Genomic DNA, 6,000 nt, shown 5'->3' with positions numbered 1-6,000 from the left:
AATATAAGCACTGTTGTGATACATTCCTTAAGGTACTAAGCTGCAGGTGAAGATTTAGATGGCAGGGTATAGCCAAGAGCCAAAGAAAATCTTTACTTTAGTCCTGTATTTAGGAAACTTTTAATCCTTCTTATTGAGAAGGAGGAGAATAAAATTTGAACTTTAAACATTTAGGGAAGATCTTGCACAGTCTTACCTTCACAGTGAGCAGGAGGGGTCTGTGGCTGGGACCTCCACCGGTATTCTCTGGGTTGAAGGTGGTGTCAGGCTGGCACATGAAGGGGACTGACCGTTCTGCAGGAAGCGGCCATGGTTTAAGTCCGTCTGCTCACCAGGGGGTTCATTTATCAACAGTGCCTAAGCACGGTTCTGTGCGTAATGTGTGCGTAAGAACATTCCCATGTGTGTGTAAATATAAGCCCAGCTCTGACCATGCTTACGCACAGAATCTAGCGGTAGAACATTGAAACGACAAATAAAAAGCACTACGAGTGTCACAGCACGCCAGAATAAATCTCAACGTAGATGCATGTTCCGAGTTTTCTTTAATTAAAAACCCCAAATAAGTGATTTGTCTAGTTTGAAACAGACGTGTTGCCTTAATTTGTTCCAAAACCTTAGAACAAATTAAGACCGCTGTCACAGGCGTTTGAAATGTTACATCATGGCTCGTTTTGCATTATTAGATGATTTGGCGAACGGTGCGCTCCGCAGTAAGGGCTTTTCAAAAGAGCGCACTGATCTGTTTGGTCCAGCTTGTTCTCTCGTGAGAGCGTCACTGTTTGATTAATTTCCCAGAGAGAGCTGTGCCCCCGATGACGCTGTAAATGCACCGTTTTTGGGTCCAGCTGCAGATGCTTCTCGCTTTTGTGCCGTGATACGTTTTATTTTTTAATAAAATATCAAACGTCGATTAAATAACTCAGAAAATGTCATTATAATGTCACTGACTCAGCCCAGACTTAGTGACACAAGTCTGTGTTTCTGGAAACACCGTCTCTTTGTATTTTAAGTGATGATATCCCTTTGTTGATGTCCTGTATTCATATATCTGTGCTTTTTTATAACGATATAGACCTATGGGTCTGAAATGAAGTATAAAGTAAAGTAAAGTATGCTGATGAAGGCCTAGTGCTGAAACTTACATGCCAGTGGCCAGAGGGCAACACTACTGTAAAGGTTCCTGGAGGTTTTGTGGTTACTAGTGCACACTTCATCGTACGTTATGGAAATTGAGGGAAAAGTATGACAGAGAGGAGCAGATGGTCTGAGGATTTCCATCCAGAACAAACAGTCTGATCACTTCTCTACACATTTTCTGATGAAGAAAAGACTTTAAAGAAGCCTTTACATACATATCAGAGGAATGAAAGTCCTCACATCCAGCTGGAGAGTGTTTGAATATTAAAATGTGTCTCAGAGAGAAATCTTTAAAAGAGTCATCTCACACACTCTGAGTGTCCATCAGAAGCAATGATTTAATCACGTCAGGTTTTTTAATCTTATCTATTCAGGAAATAGAAAACTGAGTGAGGTTTCAGTACACATGGGAATAATCTCCTGTGTGTCCCAGTTAAAGACTCCACTGGTCTCAGCAGATAAAGCAGATCTACATGTGATGTAACTTTGATCCTGTTACAGAGAAGTGTCTCCTCACCTCTGGAGAAGGCAGCTTGTGAGGGTCCAGACCGCTGAGGGGCTTAGTGAGCAGTTTGTCTCCCAGGATGGATCGCAGGTGTCGAGCCATTACCGTGGGTGGTTCTCCGGAGACAGGATGACCGGGTACGGAGAAGTCTGGAAAGAGGAACCATGGTGCAAAGTCAAGAGAAAATGATTTTTTCCCCCAAACAGAATCAGGAAAAATGTCTTTGTCAGCCGATCCTATCATCAGTTTGGGGTGCTGTGGTTCAGTTGGTAGAGTCGGTCGACTCTCTACCGGAAGGTCGAGGTTTCTATCCCCGGCTCCTGCAGCAACATGTCCAACGTGTCCTTGGGCAAGACACTTAACCCCGAATTGCTCCGTCGACAGGGATTAATGAATACTGATGGTCACTTTACATAGCATCCTCTACCATCAGTGTGTGAATGTGTAGGTGTGACCTGCGGTGTAAAAGTGCTTTGAGTAGTCAAGAGACTAGAAAAGAACGACACAAGTTCAAGTCCATTTACCATTAGTATTGTCACTTAATAACTTAGAAAATACAGTGGTGCTACATGATGGTGCTTATGGTGGTTTAGAAATGTTGTCGTACTGTAGTATGTGCTGACTCCATACCATATAGCATATTAAACTCTCAGCACTGTCTGCAGCACATAGACCACAGCATCACAGCTGAGCAGACAATGTTTCACACTGGGATTGGTTTACATCAATATTAACCCGTTCTTTTGCCGTCAGTGCTGTGATTAAACAACACCACCTCACCAGATCAATTATCAATACTTTAGCAATGGTCTGGCTTACTACATCGATAAAAAATCACCACGTAACAAAGCAGTTTTACACAGAGGTGGATAATAGAGTAGAAAGAGGATAACAACAGCTGTGTTAGCCGGAAAGTTAGCAGTCTTATAAAGCTCATATACTGTAACAAAGCAGATATTACATTCATTAGACCGTCTCGAACCACGGTCATTAACCTGAACTTTAGCACCGTTCAAGCTTCTCACACCAATAAACAAATGCAAAGTAACAAAACCGTTTTATGAAGAAGTGGAGACAGCAGAGTAGAGAGAGGTTAACCACAACAATGTCAGCCGGTTGCAGAGTCCAATAATGCTCTGAGTCCGTAAAAAGCTGATCTGCACCCCCAAAACACTACTTACATGTCTGAGGGTAGTTAACAATGCTATACCTGTTACCGCTTTAGGTGAAAGTTGATAAATAGTTTAGTACTGCTCAAATTTTGAAAAATTAGCACCTTAGCACTACTGTGCTACTGCAGGCTGCGGCATATCGTGGGCGTGCCACAGAAGTTTAATGGGCGTGCAACATGAGCTGCTGGGCTTGCCACAATGAGCCAATGGGCTTAGATCAGTGATCTCACACTGACAAAACGTCACACTGGCACATTTTTTTCGAGGGGGGCTAGAACCGAGCGTTACATGCAGCTAATGCTGCAGCTAACAGGAGGACGTAGGAGAAGCTGCGTTTACGCGGACTTTGAATTTTTGCAAATAGATGTGCCTAAACATGCACAGGACACTTGGAAAACACACTAAAGGGCATAGAAAACCAGAAAAGCCATTTTGTTTTGTGTCGCTTTTATAACCAGCGGCATAACAAGCGGCATCAATCCAGGGAGCTCATTGGCCAAAGAGACAATCGTTACAAGGCGTTGAGTGAGAGGAACAGGTAGGCTAATCAAGAGGAATTTAGGCGGACCGCCACAGTGTGGGCGACAGGTCTTCTCTGAAAACCTTGAATCTGGGTAAAGTCAATAATGATTTTCTTCCCAAGGACTAGATCTGACCCGGTGAAGAACCTGAGGAATAAACACATGTGATGCGTATCCGCATTCCTCAAGTATGTGGTTAGGTACTTCTGAATGTCCTTCTGGTGAAGGTTAGGGACTTCACAACCTTTCTCACAGTTGTTTGCAGGGTTTCATATACTGTTGTGAGATCCTGAAGGCTGTGCTGGCCATGCTGAGTAATTTTGCCCATTGTTTGATTACATAGGCAGGCTCCTGGACAAGCATTTTGTGGGCAAGATCCTGGAGGATTTCATTGACATTGCTGGCTGTTGGTATCCTTCTGCAGGTGTGGTTACCTAGGGATCTCAATTAATTCTTCTTGGTCGACGCTGTTAAAATCTGATCGCCGTGATTCAAACACTGCACGCTCAGATTCAGGCATGTATTTGAGGAAATTCTCCACTCAACTTCACATATCCCAAAGAAGCTTGCTCTAATATGAGAGGCGCAATCTTCACAGGAAGATATTTCTCCCTCGTCCATCGAAAAGCAATTATTTAGCCTACACTCTCCCACTGCTGCTGTCAAAAATCATGCCTTAGTGTCATGTTCCTCGAAATGGCTAAGGGATGAGGGGAGTAACAATAATAATTGAAAATCAGGAATGAAAAAAAATGACAAGAATTTAGAAAAACTAACAAATTCTTTATTTTAACAACTTAAAGTGGTTACACAATTTAACTGAAAATAAGCTTCTTTCATGAGAATTACAAAATGAAACACCAACACAAAATCCTAGTTAACATAATAAACTACTAAAGGGATACTTCACCCATTTGCATTATCATTAGAAACTTGGTAGTATTTCTGAATGGTCGTGCATCCTGCCCTCATTTTCCCTTGAGACGGGATATCTTTGTATTTTTAACTCTGACAAGGAGCCTCCGATGACGCAAAAATCGTCATTTTGCGTCATCAGCGGCTGTTGTGGTTAGCAGGGGTGAAACTACGTCGCTAGTTCCTCATATTTTCAAGGACCTATCACAGAGGGTGGGACCTCCCAGAAATGAAACTTAACATCTGCCATATTGCTTGGTAGCTATGCTAACAGGCTCTATGGAGAAAGCTGATGAGAACCGACAATGGTGAAAAAAGTATGTTTCAACTTCAAACTTAGATGGAAGAAGGGGATTTTGAAGGTCTCTTGTGCTCAAATCGGATGTTCATGGCTATCTCTACGAACCGCAATTTAGCGGCGAGGCAGCTGCTGACGACAGGTGGGTGTTATGCCTCGGCTGCTGCGGCTGCTGGCTGCAGCACGAGGCTGGGGCGGACTGGTGGTGTTGGTGCTCTCACTGTTTGCCTATGGACACAGATATAGAGTCCATCTTCTGCCAGGAATTTCCAAGATGCCAATTCCTTCTGGAAGAAATTTTGTAATCAGTTGAGGAAATGGCCGTATGTGTTGGAAGTAAATGTCTGTAGAGGACCTTAGTGGGAGTGGCCTGCGGTGCTGTACATTCTGGGAGTTGGTGTCTTTTATCCACATGAGCCAAAAAGATAGTTTCTGCCTTTTCTCGGTCAAGAAGGCACCAACTTCAAAATTTATTTCACATTTCTACTACATATATGACCCAAAGTCAATACAGATTCATGTTTCAACGGGTGAAGTATCCCTTTAACTATGGCAACACCCTTCTTCCTCTGAAGAAGTAAGTTAAGTTAAGCTCTCGCTTCCACTCAATCACGGTTTGACCCACTGGGGTCACATCCAAATTATGTTGCTCATTTTCAGAAAAGCCTAAAGCCCTATTCGCATGGGACTAGTATTACCTGGGGACCTCTAGTAATTTGTAATAAATGCGGAGGTCGTCTGTGATCTTAATCCTGTGCAAATCTGCCATGTCCGTAATTTGTAAAGTAAAAATTCCACCGCAAATTACCTACCATATTTCGCCAAACACAGAGGTTATGTGATAATATTAGTCCCGTGTGAATCGGCATCTCTGTGATTTGGGGTAGTTTTTTTGTTTTTTTTGTGTTCACCTTTTTTCTGCCTTTTCCCGGTCCAGAATTATGGAGGCTGCATTGGCAATTCTAAATGAAAGTTTTGATAGCATTTTGGGTGCAAATTCAGGAGGCTCATCTAGTTACACAGCATGGAGACCCATTCGCATAAAGAGCAAGCTCAAATCCATCAGAGCGAAATCTCAAACGATGATTAGATGGATTACATGCATGGAACATTTTTCTATCTTTTACACATAGATTACGCAGAGCCTTGTGTTATACGAGTAGCGTATGTCTGTCTGTGTATGGCTCAGTGCGAGTGAGGAGAGAGAGAGAATGAGGGGAGTGTGTGTTCGGCAGGTGTGTGGGAGAGGCACGTTACTGATGCCGGGGACCGGAGTAGAATCAGCATAGAGAAACTAGTCAGCATCTGATACCGTTTGAGCTCTGTGTGCGTAATAAACGGCCCGACACCTCAGGTAACAAGCCGGACTCTCCGTGTCTGTTTACATCTTGATGCACCCCAGTTAAAGTGAGGGCTACAACTTCGGCCCTGAAGCAGACCAATCAGTCT

This window comes from Labrus mixtus, chromosome 21, assembly GCF_963584025.1.
Source record: "Labrus mixtus chromosome 21, fLabMix1.1, whole genome shotgun sequence".
Taxonomy (NCBI): domain Eukaryota; kingdom Metazoa; phylum Chordata; class Actinopteri; order Labriformes; family Labridae; genus Labrus; species Labrus mixtus.
The sequence above is the reverse complement of the archived record's forward strand: the minus strand, read 5'-3'. Positions refer to the sequence as shown.